The following is a 22289-nucleotide window of genomic DNA, read 5'->3' on the forward strand; positions in this document are numbered from 1 at the left end:
AAAAGGACAAAGATACAAGACAGAAAGTCGCACACCTCATCAGACAGATTATGCCGCAATGGAAAGAAAAGATGGACTTTATCCTGGACACCCTACACCGTCTTGGCCCAAACATCCGTTTCGCTGAAGACCGAGAAGCACGGCTGGCCCTGTGGCCCAAGGTAGAGCAAGCACGGAAAGCTGGAATAAAGGCGGTATTTAAAGGTCCATATGCCTTTATCAACGGTCACGAGTTACTCCTTAGAGACACAATAGTTATACACGACATTTCTAACTTCAAATAATCTTATCAGTTTAGAAGTTATGTTACCTACAGTTCAATTTGTTCTCAGGTAAAACCCATTTAAATACTGTTCAACGTTATTTTATTTATTTTTCTACTTTTTTGTTATTGTATTAATTCCTTATGTTTAAATTGAAAAGTGAACTTTCACTAATTTCTGTTAATGCAAGGGGCCTAAGATATTTGACTAAAAGGAAAAGTTTCTTTTTATTTTGTAAAGGGAAAAATGCTAATATAATATTCTTACAAGAAACTCACTCAAAACAGTATGATGGCAACTTTGGACTAAACAATGGGGAGATGAATCTTATTTTTGTCATGGTTCTTCAAGGTCAGCAGGGGTCGCTATTCTTCTAAAAAACTTCCAAGGTCAGGTAATCTCAAGTAAAATGGATGAAACTAGTCACTGGTTATTCCTCAATGTCTGTCTGGATAATCTAACTCTTATTTTGTTAAATATATATGGTTATAATAATCCAAACCAGAACAAATTATTGCTAGAAGAAATAACCCTAAACTTAGACCACCTAAATTCACTTTACTCAACAAACAATGTTGTAATTGGTGGTGATCTCAATCTCGTTCAAGATTAATATTATGATAACTGGCCTTCTAAACATAACTCAAGTTATCCAAACAAAATATTTAACAATTTTTGCAATGAACAAAATTTAGTAGACGTGTGGCGTCATCTTAACCCTAATTGCATAAAATTTATTCATGGTTTAGTTCAAATAGCAGATCAAGACTTGATTACTGGCTTATAACAAATTAATTATTAATCAACGACATCAACTCAGACATTTCTGCTGCACCGTTAACTGACCATAGTCTTATTTCCTTACAAATGAAACCTCAAAATTGGAAACCAGGCGCAAATAAATATTGGAAATTTTGCTACAGTGTTCTAAAAACTGACACCTACTGTCAAAAAATCAAAGAATTAATCCAGAATATAAAGCATTCTGAAGAATTAAATGGCCCTGTTCAAAAATGGGAATTCCTAAAGTACAAGATCAGGCATTCTCATTCAGTAAACAAATTAAAAAAGAACTCCAAAGAAAATAACTTGTACAACAACTAAATATACAGGGGTTGGACAATGAAACTGAAACACCTCTCATTTTAGTGTGGGAGGTTTCATGGCTAAATTGGACCAGCCTGATGGCCAATCTTCATTAATTGCACAATGAACCAATAAGAGCAGAGTGTGAAGGTCCAATTAGCAGGGTAAGAGCACAGTTTTGCTCAAAATATTGCAATGCACACAACTTTATGGGTGACATACCAGAGTTCAAAAGAGGACAAATTGTTGGTGCACGTCTTGCTGGCGCATTTGTGACCAAGACAGCAAGTCTTTGTGATGTATCAAGAGCCACGGTATCCAGGGTAATGTCAGCATACCACCAAGAAGGACGAACCGGCCGCATCAAACAGGATTAACTGTGGACGCAAGAGGAAGCTGTCTGAAAGGGATGTTCGGGTGCTAACCCGGATTGTATCCAAAAAACATAAAACCACGGCCCCCCAAATCATGGCAGAATTAAATGTGCACCTCAACTCTCCTGTTTCCACCAAAACTGTCCGTCGGGAGCTCTACAGGGTCAATATCCACGGCCGGGCTGCTATAGCCAAACCTTTGGTCACTCGTGCCAATGCCAAACGTCGGTTTCAATGGTGCAAGGAGCACAAATCTTGGGCTGTGGACAATTTAAAACATGTATTGTTCTCTGATGAGTCCACCTTTACTATTTTCCCCACATGCGGGAGAGTTACGGTGTGGAGAAGCCCCAAAGAAGTGTACCACCCAGACTGTTGCATGCCCAGAGTGAAGCATGGGGGTGGATCAGTGATGGTTTGGGCTGCCATATCATGGCATTCCCTTGGCCCCATACCTGTGCTAGATGGGCGCGTCACTGCCAAGGACTACCGATCCATTCCGGAGGACCATGTGCATCCAATGGTTCAAACTTGTATCCTGAAGGAGGTGCCGTGTATCAGGATGACAATGCACCAATACACACAGCAAGACTGGTGAAAGATTGATTTGATGAACATGAAAGGGAAGTTGAACATCTCCCATGGCCTGCACAGTCACCAGATCTAAATATTATTGAGCCACTTTGGGGTGTTTTGGAGGAGCGAGTCAGGAAACATTTTCCTCCACCAGCATCATGTCGTGACCTGGCCACCATCCTGCAAGAAGAATGACCACTGTGCAGAACTTGTATTTGTCATTCCCAAGACGAATTGACGCTGTATTGGCCGCAAAAGGAGGCCCCATATCATACTAATAAATTATTGTGGTCTAAAACCTGCTGTTTCAGTTTCATTGTCCAACCCCTGTATATTGCAATAAACCCAACCCATCAATTGAAGACAAACAAAAAATACGAATCCTCCAACCTAAACTGGATGAAATGTATATTCAAAGGGCCAAAGGGGCCTTTATTAGATCAAGAGCGAAATGGATCGAGGAAGGAGAAAAAACACAGCCTACTTTTGTAATTTGGAAAAAAGAAGACAACAACAAAATTCTATCCAATCCTTAATAATAAACAATGCTGAAACCAACAATGAAAAATTAATATCAACAGAGATCTTTAAATTTTATAGCAATTTATATACCTCCAAATTCTCAGAATTAAAATCTCACACCTTTCTTAATCAAATTGAAACATTTATCCCTAAAATAGATGATAACTACAAAAAAATCTGCGACAACATTATTACAATAGAAGAACTTGATAAGGCCGTTAATCATTTATCATTAAACAAAGCACCAGGTCCGGATGGACTAACTGGGAACTTTTATAAACACTTTTGGGAAGACATCAAAATATTACTGCATCAAGTTTTTACAGATATCTTTAAAAGTCATACTATACCTACCACAATGAAACAAGGAATTATTATATGTATCCCAAAACCAGACAAGGACCTCAGAAATTCAGATTATAAATTATTAACATACATATTTACCATGCGTCTACAATCCGGAATCTCAAACATAATTGCAGAATCTCAATCTGGCTTCCTAAAGGGAAGATCAATTCACAACAATATTAGACTGGTAAAAGACCTAATTAAATATAGCGACATGATCCAACACGATGGCTTTATTCTTTTTCTTGACTTTAGGTTTTGGGGCAAACTTTGTCAACTTAATCAGAGGTCTATATCAAGGCATTAATAGTTGTGTAATACTTCCTAAAGGCACCACAGCTAGATTTAACATTAATGTTGGAATTCCTCAAGGGTGTCCCATTTCGTCATGTTTAACTTAGTTGCAGAAATGTTAACAATCTATCTTAAAAACTGTGCAGACACTAAGAAATTAGACGTTTTCGGTACAAAATTAATCATTAACCAGTTAGCAGATGACACCACCGTTTTCTTAAAAGATCACAAATCAAGTTCCAATTGTAATTGATAAAATTAAACTTTTTTCTGAAGCTTCAGGACTAACGCTAAATATTAAAAAATTTGAATTTATAGCTATCCATGACACCCTTCTAAAAGAAATATCCAACATTCCAATTAAATCTGAAATTAAATACTTAGGAACTATTGTAACCAAAAATCAAAACTCAACCTTAACTATTGAAAACAAAATTAAAGAAAGTAAATCCAAACTTAACTCATGGCTCCAACGAGACCTCTCTATTTTAGGACGAATGTACTTATTAAAAATGGAATGTTTGTCAAGGTTAATTTATTCAACTTATAGTACTGCCATCCCAAATAGCATAACCAAAACTATTAACCAAATGAACACGAACTTTATTTGGAGAAACAGGCCACACTACTTACAAAAAAGTCATATGGTCAAAGAAATTAAAGATGGCGGTCTGAAAGTAATTGACTTTGAATGTCTTAACGGAACCCTTAAGATTAATTGGTTGAAATTGTGGATTAAAAATTCTTATTTATTCTGATATTGTGTTCCTAATTATATATTTAACAAAATAGGTGGTCTAAAACTTGTACTCCTAGCTGATTTCAATATACATAAATTACCCATTAAACTATCAGAGTTCCATCAACAAGTATTACTATACTGGAAAATGAAATATGTTCATAACTACTCACCACATTCCTCTATCATGTGGAATAATAGATTTATTCTACATCGCAATAAATCATTATTCTATAAAGATTGGATGGAGAAGAATATTTGGTCTATTATACACTTAATGAACACTAATGGTTACACACTAAATTACAAACAAATCTGTACAAAATATCAGTTCTTCCCTCCAAAAGCTGAATTTACAAGATTACTTAACGCCTTGCCAAAACAATTTATTAATCAGATTCAAAATATAATAATATATCATCCAATTACCCCACAACTACCCAATTTATCTATTAATGGAATATCAATCACTGACCAAACATTTAATAACCACACAATTAGAAACTGTCCAAATGAAACTTTATTCCCTGGGAAAATAAATAAAAATAACATTCTTTGCAAATTTGAATAAAAATCAATTGAAATACTGAGAACCTTTTATTTAAAACTTCCCATACAACCAAAAGCTAAAGAAACTCACTTTAAAATTAAAATGCAATTTACCCCTCAAAAGAACTACTAAGAATTTGTTTTAATATTGATGACAATAAATGCTCATTCTGTGAAAGTGAACAATAGACCATGTCTTCTATAAATGCAGTCAGACTAAAACATTTGAGAATTGCTTAGAAAGATGGATCAAATAAAAATTGCACTTCCTCACTCTATCTCTAGAGATATGGTAGTTTTTGGAATACTATTGACAGACAAAACAATAGAACTCTGTTGTAACCTAATTTTATGTTCAGCAAAATTCTTTATTCATAAACAGAGAGTCTTGAGATCATCCCCAATCTTTAATATTTTTTCTATCTGAATTCAAGTTATATTTGACATCTCTTAAATGTATCGAATCTTACAAATACCCAACTAAAATACTGATGGAATTGCCCACTGATGTACAACAATCCTAACATATGAATCCCCTTGTTGTTCTGGTAATTATTGTTTCATTATCATTATTCACTCATTCTTTATTTTCCTCATCAATGTTACTTTGTATTTCCATTTTGAAATCTGCCTTTACTATGCCTTCCATAGAATTGTACTATTGCCTTACTTGTTTGTACTTACTTTGTTTAAATAAAGTTCATTAAAAAAAAAAAAACTCGGGGCCCTGCGCCTTCTGATGACATCAATATACATGATTGGTTTAACGTTTGCACAACTACGCAAAACATTGTGATTGGTCTGGACAACTTACTAAAGTAATTATAGCAGGGTGTACATAGACATTATATACGTAGACACATCTTTGGGCGGGTTCTGCCTATGCTGCGATGCGTCAGAGCGTCCGCCATGTTAAATGTGGCAAATCTGCAGTTACTCAGTCACTTAAACAGTATCTGAGGGACTTTAATCTCTGAATATATTTTGTATTCGTAGTATTTTTGTTTTTGTAATATTACAAGTTTATTTTTGTATCCCTTTAGCTTCATTCTGAATTTATTCTCCTAAAGAATAAAAATATTTAAAATAATCTAACCTGGCCCTATTACTCCAGGAGTGAAATAATTCTGCAAACTGTGACTATTCTGGAAATGTTCCCTCTTAATTCTCATAATATGACATTTTTCTCATAACATTACCACTTTTATGTTTTTTTTTTTTTTTTTAACTTTATAGTCCTAGGTCTTTTTTCTCATATTAGTCATTTTACCTCTTTAATACTCCCCCAAAAGTCTGTTCCTAAAGATTCACATATGACACGGTTTTATGAAATAATGAAGACCACAATGTTTAGATTTAACAAATTGATCCTTATAGTTATAACACATACATACATATATATATATATATATATATATATATATATATATATATATATATATATATATATATATATATATATATATATATATATATACATCCTTGGGCACGAACCTGCGCCCAACGACACGCCTACGTATATGATGTATATGACCTACACCGCCACCAGCTGGCATAGAGTGTGGGCTGGAATACCGCCCAAAAAACAAAACAATAGAGAAAACCTAATTTTATTGAATAAATGAGTCTGATTAAGTTGATTTATCAAAGCTCGCCTACTATTAGATATTTAACTTCTCAGTAATAATTCAACTGGATCCAACCTTGTTTTCATTTTTAGAAAGACTGTTAGCCTAAATGAACTCTTTCATCACTGTATTTCTGGCTGCACAACAGAATATGTTCTATAGTTCTTCTCCACAATAATCATATTTACCTGCATCATGTTTCCCTGTTAGAAATAAGGTGGTGTTTAGTCCAAATCTGAGACGTGATCCTACTCTCTCTTCCCTTCTGTTCCTTCCACTCCCTACTTTCACTCCAAACTGAGGAATAATGTATGCTACTCCAATCTGATCCACTATATTCTTTGATGCATCTGTATATATATTAAGATACCCATCATATTTATTTGTGTATATGTCTGTATCCAAATTCAAAATATTTTTATTTCCTGCTCTCTTTTCTAATAATTCCAGATCTATTGTTAGTTAGTTACTGGCAGTTACTGTAAGGAACCATATTAATGGGTATATTAATGATATTAACATTATTGATCTGGATTTTTGCACTTTTCTAATTTATGTTCCAAAAAATGGTTGGATGGTTAATAATTTAAAGCTTACAGATCCCCTCTTATGGTTAATGGTGGTTCTCCCATTTCTACCAATAAGGATGCTGTAGGTGTTGTTTTAAATGCTACAGTAATAATTCTCAGTGCCTAGTATTAAATATTATTTATTTCTTCTGGAGATGTTTTTGAAGCAGAATTATGTACAATACTCCCATAATGTCGGATATCCAGTGTATCTGGTCTTCAGTGATTTCCTGTCTGCTCCCCAGTCTCTTCCAGTTAAACACCGCAAAATGTTCAGTATCTTTTTACATTTATGAACAACATGTGCTGTCCATATTATTCTTTTATCAAACCAAACCAGATGCCTAGAAACTTAAATTGTTTACTTGTTCAAGTTTGTGACCATATAACTTGAGTTCAGTATGATTGTTTTTCCTTTTTCTTGTAATAATACAATTTTGGTTTTATCTACTGACTGTTTAAATCCCCATTTATTTAACCACCTTTCAACAGTTATAATTGCCTTCTGTAACTTTTTAACAATAAATTCATAGGTTTTCCCTCTTTTGCACAAAGCCCTATCATCAGCATATAGTGAACATCCAATCCCACTCTAAAATGTCTTTCTTCTTCTTTGGTGTTTTATGGAGGATTTGTTGTGTTACTGTCTAATTGAGGCCGAATCCTACATTTTAAATTCAGTTGAATAGCTCAGTTGAAAAAATATTCAAAAACTCTTCACCCAGCCTCCTCTTCTCCACAGCTCAGGACAGGCTAGCTGATATCTTTGCCAGGGTCAGGAGAATACAATCCCTGTTTTGCGTTCTCTGTCTGAAATTCTCAGACATAGTTTCCTCTTTTTGCTTCCCTCGGCCGTGACAAACTTAGACTTGAGGGTGAGAAAAATAGAAGCACTTTAGATTAGCTCTCGTGTTTAAGGGGAGCTCAGACTGCCTTAAAGCAGCGCTCAAGGTCACATGGATCCAGCACTCTCAGGTTACATAAGCGAGTTTTTGAGATGGGTCGATACACGGCAAGTGTTGCATATTGACCTAAAATCATTTAAAATATCTCAAATTAATCTAATACTTGGGTCAAAATGTATGCAGTGCAAAATGTCTTTTTGCAACTGCTACTTTTAATTTGTATTATTATATGGAAAAGAATAGAATACTTATGTCCATTTGTTATTTTGGATTTTTATCCGTCCAGTTAGACAAATGCCATCTTTTAAAACTACAGTTTGCCTGTGGAATATGCAACAGCTGGACTTTATGGGGACAAAAGCATTGGGGCTGTCTGGCACAACTACTTTTAGCATCATGGACAGTAAAACAAATTCTCACAAGCTTCAGATGCCAAATTTATGATAATCTGCTTAAAATAGGTTATTCCAACAGTAAAAGCCTCATTGTCTCTAAGCCTGTGTTAACACTGTCTAACTATGTCTTAATGAGTTATTAAACATTTATCATACGATATCTCTAAAGGGCCAAGGCCATGGGCTTGTACAAAATTATTAGGTTTAGGATATTGGCCTCTGAGGTTGTCTTCCCATCTATCTTCTCTTAAATATCTAACCATTCCTTATTGAAGTGAACTGAAGAGAATGTTTTTAAAAGGTTAAGAACCTTGTAGTCTATTTTGATCTTACTGACACCTGTTTCAGGAAATACACAAAACCAGATTGGCTGAGCAGGTCCTCCAACCCAATTAATTATTGAAACTTGTTATTAAAACATTATCAATCCATTTTAAATTGTAAAGAGTAAAAATTCCTATTTTAGATTTGACTTAAAATAGGCTGTTATATAACCACATGAAAAAAGAAGAATTGCTCCGTCTGCAGAATCTGTAAAACTGAGACACAGATGACCCAGTGATGACATTGAAGCTACATTATACTAAATCCATCCATCCATCCATCCATCCATCCATCCATCCATCCATCCATCCATCCATCCATCCATCCATCCATCCATCCATCCATTCCTTCCATTCATTTTCTGGGGTCGCGAGGGGGCTGGTGCCTATCTCCAGCTGTTAATGGGCGAGAGGCGGGGTCGCCAGTCTATCACAGAGCATTATACTAAATCGAGGAGGACTAATCTTAGTTATATAAAATAAAAGAAAACTTAAAATATTAACAAGTGAATATAAAATAAAAGAAATCTTACATGCATATTTTATTTAAACACACTAGCATTAATGGCTTTAAAGTGAGCAAACCAGACACAATAAGTTTGTCAGAAGGTAATGGCACCCTGTTTCATTGGGCTTACAAGAATCAGGACTGAATCAAAGTTCAGTCCTGATCAGGATCAAAGACTGAATCAGGTTTTACCAGGTTTCATAATACAAACGTCTTATGCTGGTATTATAAAATGTACCGTACAAATGTTTAATATGTAAAAGCTGTTTCTGAAAAACTTACAAGGATATATCCATCTGATCTTATTTAGTTAAATGATCATCAGTGTGTTCTCTATAAAAGCAGAATTATTTCCCGTTCGCTAGTTGGAAGCATGTAGGTGTTAGTAAATAACTAAATGTGAGTAGTAACTAGATACATTTACTCAGTGATATTAAGTAATTACTTGGATGACTACTTCTTTACTTCTACTTGAGTAAAACTAAAACAAAGCCAAGGAGAAAAGACATCAGCTCAGTGAAATAGTTGCAGTTTAAATCAATCTGGGAAGGTGTGGTGAGGCCAAGAGCCACATCTCTGATTCTATAGAACTGGTAAGGTTTATGAAACTTCAGTTAGAAGTTCTTGCAGAGAAGTGTCCCAAGAAAAGTGAAATAACTTTGGGCTGTGCTCACAACAAATGATAGAAGTAAGCCTGCTGGAAATGTTGGAATTCCGTTACAAAACAGATTTGCTCTGCTCCAACATGACACCCAGGAGGATCATGACAACAATCAAAGGTATGTCAACAATCTGAGAAAAACAGGCCACAGGGCCAAGAACTCTAATATTGTACAATGAATCTGTAACTGGATTTTTTTCAAGAGTACAGATGAAGAAGAAGAAATATTTATTTGCCATTGCAATTGTACATTCCAATCAAATTTGCCTTCAGAATTTAACCCATCCTTTAGAGAGCAGTGGGCAGCTATCTTGCCTTGGGGAGCAATCTGGGGTTAAGGGTTCCACAATGGCAGTCTGCAGGGATTGAACCGGGTACTTACGACCAAGCACACTGCCCTAACCACTAATCCACTAGTCCCCATGATAATAATTTATTGTCTTTCATTTCCAATAAAATTTGTTCTCTGCATTTAACCCATTCCACAGTCTGTGGGAGTTGAACCCAGAACCTCCGGGACACAAGCACAATGCTCTCACCACTAGGCCACAACTCCAGTAAAAAAACCTCACGGTAAATGGCCTCTACAGCACTTTAATCAGATGACCTCAAAGCACTTTGCAGTCAGTAATTCACCCATGGACTCTTTGACCACCGCCAGCAGGCAATGCAGTTGAAGTGTCTTGCCCAAGGACACAACTACTAAGACAGTTGGATTGGGGAATCGGACCAGCAACCCACCAATTGCAGGACAAACTCCCAAACTCCCTAGGGGAGTGGTGGCCTAGTGGTTAGAGCAGTGCACTTGTGCTCTGAAAAGGTAACAAGTACCTGGTTCAATCCCCACAGCCTGCACTCTGGGTCCCTGAGTAAGACCCTTAGCCCCCAATTGCTCCCCAGGCGCTGCACAGTGGCAGCCCACTGCTCCCCAAGGGGATGGGTTAAGATGCAGAAGTGAATTTCTCCATTGTGAGATCAATAAAGTTCAACTAACTAACTCCTGCGCCACTGTTGTCCCAATGGTAATGGCAGAAAAAAACATGCAAACAAACAGCTGTAACCTCTGTAGACAACTTTAACATATTTTGGGAGAGGAAACATCTATTCAACGGAGAGGGTTTCTCTCTAAATAGGTCAGGTGCAAAACACCTGATTTAAAAAAATTTTGTTCTGTGAACCATGCCCCATTAGCTTTGTCCAAAACAAGGCTCAGCAAGTACAAAAACAAATTATAAGCCCAGTACAGCCCAAACAAGCCAAGATAAAGATAGCCAGAAAGATGACACAGAAAGAGACTACATCAGAATTACAGGAGGATTCACCCCAGATCTCAACAGGACAAAAATAGAACTCCCTTTAACTCCCACAGAGAGCCCAAAAGCTCCATCCCCACGGAGACCGGTCCAGACCGCACCCACCTTCCCTTTTTCTACACAAAGTCCAGATGGACCCTTCCTGGATTTCACACACAACATGGAAGAGTTTTTTAAGATTGGCCTACATTTAACATCCTCTCCACATAGCCATTCTGATAACCCTAGCTCTGTGACTAAACCAGCATCTTCCAAAGGCCACCCCTATCCTCATCCTCTACGTATCACGGAACATGCCTGTGCTCCGAACTTTCAGATGACCTCTCTGTGATACACACTGGGCCCTAGCAGCAGTTTTATCACACCTGATAGTTTTGAGCATTAGTTTCGGCCTTTTGTCGCAGATTATGGAATATCTGTGATGATATGGGGCAAAACAAACGAATAACAAACAGGAATAAACAATCATACTTAAAAGTTATAAATTGTCAGATGCAACCTGCCACAGAGACAATATCAACCACCAAGTCATATAAACTGGTTTTATTAAACATTAGCTCTCTGTCAGGAAAATCACTTAATCAATGACTTAATTACCGACAATAATCTTGAAGTTATGTTTTTAACAGAAACATGGTTACAGGAATATAATGAAGCACCTAGTCAATGCCTCCAAACTACAATTTTCTTTATAAGAGCAGACAGCAAAGCAAAGGTGGAGGAGTGGCAACATTGTTTTGTGACTCACTAAAGTGAAAAAAAGGTGTTTTTGGGAAAATTCAACTCTTTTGAATATTTGCCTCTCCAGGTAAAGAGCCCGGTATTCATGTTCTTGAATGTTTTTTGATGATTTTAGTGACCTCTTATCTGTGATGTGTTGATTATGACTGTTCAATTATTGTGAGGGACTTCAACTTTCACTTTGACAACTCTGAAGACAGAGGTGCAAAAGATCTGTGTGACACACTCAGAAACTTTGGTTTATCTAAACATGTTAAACAGTCAATGCACAAACAGGGACATATTTTAGACTTAATCATCACCAAGGGTCTAAACATTTCCAAGGTCAATGTAACTGATGTTGCATCACTCTTCTGTTACCCTTGAAGGCATAATTTCCAATGACTCATTTAGCCAAAGGGACTGTCATGGTTGAGTTTTGGTTTGGCTTCATTTTTCTGTTATTTTCATTTTTTTCATCTCATGTGGGTTTGGTTTGACTTTATTTATTGTTAGTTAGGCGCCGGCCTATGCATTGAAAATGCATGGCGGAGGCCTTATGTTATGCACCTAATAAGGGTTTCTTTATTATTATTGTTTTTTAATCTTCCGTCACCGTTAATATAGCCCGAACCGTAGGCTGTACCCCCACAAACTATATATCAAAACGTGCGTCTCGACGCCGCAAAGTGTGCTATTTGTACTTGAAAAAGTAAAGTTACCGTGGTGACAAAATTAACCAAAAACCACTTCTCAAAACCACTTCCTAGACACAGTTGACCTCACAAAAGTGCAGAGCTCAGCATGGCACTTTTTTTCGGTACAGTGGTTTAGGTGTTGGGCTGGTGCACCAAAGGTCGCAGGTTCGCAACCCGCTGGGGGGTACCCAATATTTATTTATTTTTTTACAAGTAACAAATAAATAATTTGAAAAACTGATATAAATGAATGAATGATGAAAAAATTGCAACAGCAAGAACTACCCCCTGGCCAATACAGCACCACTCACCTGTGGGAAATGGCACTACACACCATTTTTGTCAAATGTTGAGTTCTGGGCCCAGATTTGGTGAGGCTTAGTTGCTAAAGGAGGCCGATCTGACACATGGCCTTTGGTGAGCTTTGGTGACATTAAGTACTGGCACCCTTTTTGAGGAACTTCCCAGTACAGGATTTGGACCAAACTAACCCAGATTTGGTGAGGCTTAGTTGCTAATGGAGGCCGATCTGACACATGGCCTTTGGTGAGCTTTGGTGACATTAAGTATTGGCACCCTTTTTGAGGAACTTCCCAGTACAGGATTTGGACCAAACTAACAGAGTACAATCACCCGGTGATACTGGACACAACCATGTTAGCAGCTAACGCTTAGCATGTTGCTAACCGGAAGTAGCTCTAGGAAGGTCTCACCAACTTCTGCTTCACAGAGTTTGTACTTCCTTTAGTAGTTTGTAATGCCTTTAACATTTTTATTCACATAGTTAATTTTTTCATGCTACATTGAAGTATTTAATCATGTTTTAATAACACCAATTTTCCATGCTGCTTGGATGCAGACCTTCTCTTGTCGGCTGTTTTTTTTGGTGAGGCTTAGTTGCTAAAGGAGGCCGATCTGACACATGGCCTTTGGTGAGCTTTGGTGACATTAAGTATTGGCACCCTTTTTGAGGAACTTCCCAGTACAGGATTTGGACCAAACTAACAGAGTACAATCCATAGACATAATATAAGAGTAGACGCGTCATTGGGCGGGTTCTGCCTATGCTGCGATGCGTCAGAGCGTCCGCCATCTTAAATGTGGCAAATCTGCAGTTACTCAGTCACTTAAACAGTATCAGAGGGACTTTAATCTCTGAATATACTTTGTATTCGTAGTATTTTTTTTGTAATATTACAAGTTTATTTTCGTATCCCTTTAGCTTCATTCTCCTAAATTTATTCTCCTAAAGAATAAAAATATTTAAAATAATCTAACCTGGCCCTATTACTCCAGGAGTGAAATAATTCTGCAAACTGTGATTATTCTGGAAATGTTCCCCCTTAATTCTCATAATATGATGTTTTTATCATAACATTATCACTTTTGTGTTTGTTTGTTTATTTTTACTTTCTTGACCTAGGACTTTTTTTTCCTCATATTATTATTTTTACCTCTTTAATACTCACCCAAAAAGTCTGTTCCTAAAGGTTCACATGTGACACGGTTTTATGAAATAATGAAGACCACAATGTTTAGATTTAACAAATTGATCATATTCATAACACATTCACACACACGCACACACACACACACACACACACATATATATATATATATATATATATATATATATATATATATATATGTGTGTGTGTGTGTGTGTGTGTGTGTGTGTGTGTGTATATTTATTGCAGCACAGGAATGAGGCATCTTCTCTGATCCACGTTCACAATAACAGAACTCAACTTTTTTCTGCCACATACAATATGGCGGTGACGTTGACGTGCGAACCTGCGCCCTATGACGCGTCTACGTATATATGTCTATGGTACAATCACCCGGTGATACTGGACACAACCATGTTAGCGGCTAACGCTTAGCATGTTGCTAACCGGAAGTAGCTCTAGGAAGGTCTCACCAACTTCTGCTTCACAGAGTTTGTACTTCCTTTAGTAGTTTGTAATGCCTTTAAAATTTTTATTCACATATTTCATTTTTTCTTGCTACACTGAAGTATTTAATCATGTTTTAATAACACCAATTTTCCATGCTGCTTGGATGCAGACCTTCTCCTGTCGGCTGGTTTTGACAAAGACAAATCCTATTCACACTCAGAAGATTTGATTTAACATCCCCAAGTGATAAAAGCCTACGACCAAGGAACTCGGAAGCTTTGCCTTTGACGGTTACGCGCACCACCAGGCGGGCGCCTTCTTCAACTTCTTCAGAAGTTGAACGTTTCTAGTTTTCATTGTCATCAGTTATTTTCTGTCATCTTCACTTCACCTCCTCAGTAGTCAGTCACACTGACTACTGAGGAGGTGAAGAGTTTCAATTGAAGAGTCTAAGTGTTTCTAAAGTGGAATTACTTCTGATGAATTGTAAAAAAAAAACACCTGGTGTAGACTACCATGATCATACGTTGCTTAAACCAATAGTTGCTATTATTGCTCCTATTATTGCTCATATAATTAATTTGTGTTTCATGCACAATATATGTTTGCAAGAATGGAAAATATGTAAAGTAGTGCCAATACCTAAAAATAAGAAAATGCCCTTTTCTGGATCAAACAGTAGACCAATAAGTTTATTACCAATACTTGGTAAAATAATGGAAAGAATTGTTTATGAACAGATTCAATCTTATTTTAAGAATAATGATTTGATTACAACGTTTCAGCATGCATATAGAGAAAAACACTCAACAGCCACTGCCCTGACTCAGATGGTTGATGACTGGTTCAAGGATATGGAGGAGAGAAAAATAATAGGTGTTGTAATGCTTGAGTTCACTGCAGCATTTGATATCATTGACCACAAATTACTGTTAAAAAAACTGGAGTATTATGGCTTTTCACAAACTGCATTATTATGGATGAAAAGTTATTTGTCGGATAGAAGACAACTAGTTTATTTTAATGGCAGTTTTTCAAATGTAAGGGCTGTGGAACACGGTGTGCCTCAAGGAAGTTGTCTTGGGCCGCTCCTGTACACAATCTTTACAAATGATCTTCCATCTGTTTTAGAAAACGCAAGCATCTCAATGTTTGCAGATGAATTCACCATATATTTAGCAGAAACTGATATTAGTGAGTTAAATACAAAACTACAAAGAGAGCTACAGTTAGTGGTGGACTGGATAAGGAGTAACAAATTGGTTCTCAATGTATCTAAAACTACCTGTTTAGTGGTTGGAACTCCTTTTTCTTTACTTTCCAAACCGAAACTTGAACTCACCATAGAGCAAATTTCTGTGGATCAAAAACAAGAGACTAAACTGTTGGGAGGGATAATTGATAATAGATTGTGTTGGGATAGACATGTTCAGAACTTGTTAACTAAAATGGGTAATAGTTTATCGGTCATTAAAAGGTGTTCAAAATACGTTACACCGCAGGTTGTTACACAAGTACTTGATGCTTTGTTTTTTTCACATCTTGATTATTGCTCAGTGGTTTGGTCAAATACTTCATCAATTAATATAAAAAAACTACAAATAATTCAGAATAAAGCTGCACGTGTTGCCCTTTCATGTGGGTTTAGATCAAATGTGGACAAAATGCATGATAGTCTTTTATGGTTAAAAGTTAAAAACAGATTGGTGTATTCAGTAATGGTATTTCTATATAATGTTATAACAAATAAAACGCCTTTCATTTTATATACAAAACTATCCTTTAGTACTGATACACATTATTATCCAACAAGACATGCAGTAGGAGGTAGTTTTATTTTACCTAGAGTTAAAACAAAATCAATTCAACGTTCAGTTAGGTACAGGGCAATGTGTGAATGGAATTCACTCCCAAAGACTATCATACAACAAAACACTCTCTATGGTTTCAAAACTTCACTTAAAAAATATTACCTTCAAAGAAATTTGGATAGTTAATGTTAATTTTATTAAGGAGATATTGTGTAGGGTTCTTGTTAGCTAGTTGATATAGATCTATCTGGAGTAGCAAAATTCTATGTTAATTATGTTTATTTATTTATGTTAGTTTTTAATGATAAAAGGCGTTAAATGTAAATATGTATTACATTTTGTGTAAATGTTTTGTATGTATAGTGTGTAATGTGATGTAACACATTGTATTGTCACGTGGAAGACTAAAGGACCCCAGGAAGAATAGCTTTTAGCTGATGCTGAAGCTAATGGGGATCCGAATAAAACAAACAAACAAACAAACAAACAAACAAACAAACCTGTTAACAATTTACCAGTCAATTAGCCAGACCCTTGTTCCACCTGTTAAGTGCTCTATTTAAACCTCCCTCTGCTTTCAATTCAGCACTAGGCGGTCTTCTGCTATCCACCACTCCATGCCAGTCCCTCTGTAAGTCTTTGTATTCTGCTGTTCGTTCCTGGAGAAGCTCTGCTCTTTGTCCAGGTGTCTTCTGTGAATTGCTAACCTGACAAGCTGCTCTGGAGAAGCTCTGCTCTGTGCCCTGGTGTCTCCTGAGAACTGCTAACCGGTCAAGCTGCTCTGGTGAAGCTCTGCTCTGTGCCCTGGTGTCTCCTGAGAACTGCTAACCGGTCAAGCTGCTCTGGTGAAGCTCTGCTCTGTGTCCTGGTGTCTCCTGAGAACTGCTAACCTGACTAGCCGCCCAGAAGAAGTTCTGCTCCTGGTGTTGCTATGAGGCCTGCTAGCCGAGCAGCACTTAGTGAGTGTGGACTCTCTTTCTCCGGGCCGTCAGCTCCTGCCATCACCTATATCCCTGACCTTCTGCAGTCCTGAACCTCCAGTCTTCATCACTCACCACCCAGCATACTTCCTTCAATAAAAACTCAAACTTTTAGTCCCATGTGTGCGTCCTGAGTTCATCGATAAACAAAACCTGACAGGGACATCATAAGAAAACACATCTTTAAGGACAATGCCATGGAAACCTTTATCCAAGCTTACTCTGCTACTTCAACCTTGTGCTGCAACTCAGTAGATGAACTAGTCGATAATTTTCAGTCTAAAGTCTCACACATCATTGACTTCATTGCTCCAGTTAAAGTGAAAGTTTCTTACGGGAAGAAAAAATCTCCTTGGAGAAGTGCTCCAGCAGTTAGAAGTGAAAAAAGGGAGTGTCAAAAAGCTGGACACAGGGGGAGAAAGACTAGACTCCAGGTTCACTTGGACATCTATATAGAGAGACTTTACAGATATAACTTAAAACTGAAAAATGCAAGGGAATCTCTCTTCTCTGAGATTATCAACAAAACCATCAATACTCTCGCTATATTTGCCACGGTCAACAGGTTAACAAATCCCTCTGAGGCTTCTGAACTACATTCCACCAAGGCCTTCAATGAATTTGCTTCTTTACTGAGAAAATCCTAAGGATCAGTCTGTACATCCATATCAAGTCCAGAACCAAAGCTGTCTCCAACTATAACTTATCTTGACAAAATGTCCTAATTCAACCAAGATTAGAGGAAATTGTTCACCAGCTAAGTTCTTCCTCCTGCCATTTTCCAGTCAGGTTTCCGTGCTCACCACAGTACAGAGACCGCCCTTGTCAAGGTGGTTAATGACATCCATATAAATGCAGACTTATTGGACCTTAGTACAGCATTCAATATTGTTGATCACCCGATTCTATTAGAGCGCCTGGAAAACTGGATTAGCCTTTCTGGTACAGCACTCAACTGGTTTAAATCCTACTTAAAGGACAGGGACTTTTTTGTGTCAGAAGAAGAACATTTCCAGGATTAAAGTACTAATAACTCAGCAAAATCCGACAAAACTAATCTAAGCATTTATTTTTAGTCAAATTGATTACTGCAATGGTGTTTTTACAGGTCTGCCTAAAAAGTTGATGAGTCAACTGCAGCTAATCCAGAACGCTGCTGCCTGCGTCCTCACTAAGACTAAGAAAGTAGAGCACATCAACCCAGTTCTCCTTACACTGGCTCCCCGTATCTCAGAGAATAGACTTTAAAATACTTATGTATATCTGTATATCTGGAGCGTGTAACGAAAATAATTTCTCTCTGGGATTATTAAAGTATTTCTGATTCTGATTCTGATGTTAGTCTATAAATCAATCAATGGCTTAGCTCCTAAATACATCACAGTTATCAGTGTATCAACCCTCCAGACCACTATGGTCTTCTGATTCCAGCCTACTGTGTATACCTAGAACCAGAACCAAACACGGAGAAGCAGCATTTAGTTCCTATGCTCCACTGATCTGGAACAAACTTCCAGGAAACTGTAAAAGTGCTGATAGCCTAAGTTGTTTTAAATCAAGATTAAAAACTTTCTTTGACTGTTCTAGTTAAACTGTTTTACTGAAACAGCATTAGTTTAAGTTTGTATTCCAGCTGTTTTTAATATTTGCTTTTAGTTTACATTTTCTCATGTTTTATTTTGTTTACAGTTTTTTAATAATTCTGCTTTTATTCTGTTTGTATTGTCCTATATTTTAATCATGTAAATAACTTTGCATTCTCTTTGTACTGAAATGTGCTATACAAATAAATTTGACTTGCCTTCAGACAGATGAGTATAAAGTAGTAATGTTTGACCATAATGCAAAAGTGTTATGAAAAACCAAACACAATGTATCAACACAAGGACGTCATAGCAACTTTAAGCATGGTGATGGAGAGATCACAATTTGAGGTTGTTTTGCAGCAATATGGGCATGTTGTAGTTTTTTAGTGAACCATAAACTGCTGAGTACCCACATGTTCTGAAATAAAATGTGGGGCCATCTGCTAAAAAACTGAAACTTTGGCCAACCTGGGTCAAGCAACGGGATGATAATCTCAGAAAAAGCAGCATATCTACAACACAATGGCTCAAGTTGCTGGAATGGCCTAATTAAGTTCAAACATCGGACAAATGAAATGCAGTGGTATGATTCTAAAGAGGCCTTTGCAAAAAGAAAACATTGCAAAACACATCAACTGGGGGGGGCAGAGCTTTCCCCCGCTCTGCAACCAAACTCTCCTCCCGGACATCTGCAATACTGACACTTTTTCCCACATCACTTTTTACAGTGTCATTGAGTGCTCTGAAAGGCGCTTTCAGCTAAAATTATGTATTATAATTTTTTTAATATTATCATCATCATAATCATCATTATTGAAGTCAGACAGGAACAATTTTAGAACCTGATAAGTACAAGGTCCCTTTTATAATGTCCTGAAACACAAAAAAGTAGAAATGCCTTCTTATTATCAATGTGGCTATGGTATAACAATGAATGTAAAATACTACCACCTTCATTGACAGATAAAAAGGTTTCTATTAACGAGGAGGAACCTGAGAAAACCACCTAATGTGACTAAAAAAGCAATGTGGTTCTGCTAACCATCAGACCATTCTTTGCATGATCTTGTCAATAAGCCCAATGTGGGTAGAATGTATTCAATAGCCATTTTAACCCAGTTGATGTCATACGTTCTGATAAACTTGATAAGTGATTGTTCAGGTGCTGCACACTGTTCTGAAAAATGGATGTGTATATTTTACTATATAATGTAACGACCACTATCATTGACTCCACAAGCAAATTAATACATAAAAAGTAAAACTTAAAGCAGAAAAAAAACATTGGTGCTACTTTTTCCAGCAGCAAAATGGTGATAATCTGATGACTAACTTCCTGTTGTCCTGCTCTCCAGGTACTTTATCCTACTTGGAGAAGAGCAGTTTGTTTTTTGATTAGTGATGGTTTTCGGTACCTCCATCTCAGCCAACTCAACAGTCATGCTGACACAGTGAAGATGACTGTCTCCACATGCAGCTTTTGAGGTTGGCTGCGTTTTCTGACCTTCAAAGAATTCCTTATGGCAAACAGTCAGATCTTTCTGCATGTAATGTCAGGCGCCTGCTATGATTTGTGTCTTATGACATCTAATAACTCCACTGCAGGACACTCCTCAGTGGCTGCTCATCATAAAGATGTCTGTGATTTGTGGCGGGAGCGTCTTGGGGAGCACTCTACAGGACATGATATACCACCCCCATTCCTCTGGAGTCGATGAACATTTGACTGGAGGCATTATCCAGCAGTCGCCAAAGGCTGTGGTCATGCCACATGGCTTGGGGCTGCCAAAAAAGCCATTTTGAAAAAGTTGAGAGCAGCTGCTGGAATATCAAGTCCTTATGCCAGGAGTACCAAGAGTCAAAGAGGCTGTTTTGATCCTTTTGTCCATTATTTGTACCACAGGCCACAAGGGGGCTGTTGCCCATCTCCAGTGGTTTTTGGGTGAGAGGGTACACCCATCACCAGTCAAGAGCTGTTTTAATTGTATTTATCCATTTATTTATACATTTTTAGGGATTTTTAGTAGATGCCAGTTAAAATATTTATTAGTATCTAAAAAATACACAGCAACATAGAGCACTCTAATTTGGCCATTTACTGTCTTGTAAAAACATCCAAGAAAAATCTAATAGACTAGAGAAGAAAACTGTCCAATCTACAATAGATCTGCCTGCAATGCCTACATGCCAACAGACACAACAAGTATCTGTTGCTCTCCAGCAACAGAGGAAAAAGCATCTCCGGGATCAAATGGGCTGCAAAAAAGAGAAATAAAAAACACTTAGAGGTTAAGCTCAGGATCTTTGATGGAGCGATGCACAATATTTATCCAAATTTGCTTCAAGCCAAATGTTACGACATAATCAAGCACCCCTTTTGTCTACATGTTCCATGGGGACAAAAGCTGGACTAGTGCCAACTGTATAAAAACATTTGGAAGTTATCATCATAGCAATTTATGGGTGATAGCATGTTGTGGGATTTGGATTTTCATGTTTCTCCTGATGGAGAAAACATCAAGTTAGAAAAATTAATTATACATTAATTTAGTTAATTTCTGCCTTCAGTTAATTGTGGTCATAGTTTTCCAGTTAGAACTCGCCAATAGAGTTATTTAATTAAGTCCAAAATTAGACTCAGGAAGACTCAGATTTAAAATCACCGTCATTCAACTAAAGATAAATAAAAACAAACATCAATTTAGAATTTAAAAAAGAGCATGTCGAAAATCATTTATACTTCTTTCAATAATCAATGGAAAAATCCTTACTGGCATCGCTGCCTTCAGTTTATTCTTAGAACTGCTGAGCAGCTTTTTGCAGCTTCCTCCGGTATTTTGACTTTTTATTTTAGGTGATGAGCCCTTAGCATTTAAAGATTGGAAGGCCTCCTTGCCATGATCCTAATTTCCAAAGATTTTATTTAAGTTGGAACTTTGGCAGGGCCACTCCAGAATGGTAATATCGTTTCATTTCAGAGGGGAGTGTTGGCCTAGTGGTTAGAGCAGTGCGCTTGCGTTCTGAGAAGGTTGCAAGTACCTGGTTCGATCCCAACTGCCTGCACTCAGGGTCCCTGAGCAAGACCCCTAACCCCTGATTGCTCCCCGGGTGCCCCACTGTGGCAGCCCACTGCTCCCCAAAGGAGATGGGTTAAAAGCAGAGGTGAATTTCTCCATTGTAAGATCAATAAAGTTCAATTATTATTATTAAACAATATGTTTCTTCTGAATAATAAAAGATGACTTTAATCATAAATCTGATAGGGTTGACAATAACTGTAGATGTGAATTCATTCTTAGACTCATGTGGCTATGGAACTGGGCAAAAAAGCTTTCTTGTCTGTGAATCTGTGAAGAGATCACACACACAAATGCACATTGCATCTTCAAGAAAAATAAAGGTGGCAGGGTGAAGAAGGACTGTGAGAGTAGATCATGTCAGGACCTGGAGCCAGGGAAGGGTGATAGATCACACATCGTGCTTCCCACATGTCTGTCTATAATTAGGTGGACTTGTTGCACTTGGTCACATGTATCATTTAAA

General features: G+C 37.2%; 1 protein-coding gene across 2 annotated transcripts in view; it reads right to left on the reverse strand.

The window, feature by feature from the left end:
- LOC105918635 (zinc finger protein 638) overlaps positions 1-22289 on the reverse strand; it is a 78518-nt gene that overhangs the window by 45494 nt on the left and 10735 nt on the right. The gene's annotated exons all lie outside the window — the stretch shown is intronic.

Source organism: Fundulus heteroclitus, chromosome 5 (genome assembly GCF_011125445.2).
Source record: "Fundulus heteroclitus isolate FHET01 chromosome 5, MU-UCD_Fhet_4.1, whole genome shotgun sequence".
Classification (NCBI taxonomy): domain Eukaryota; kingdom Metazoa; phylum Chordata; class Actinopteri; order Cyprinodontiformes; family Fundulidae; genus Fundulus; species Fundulus heteroclitus.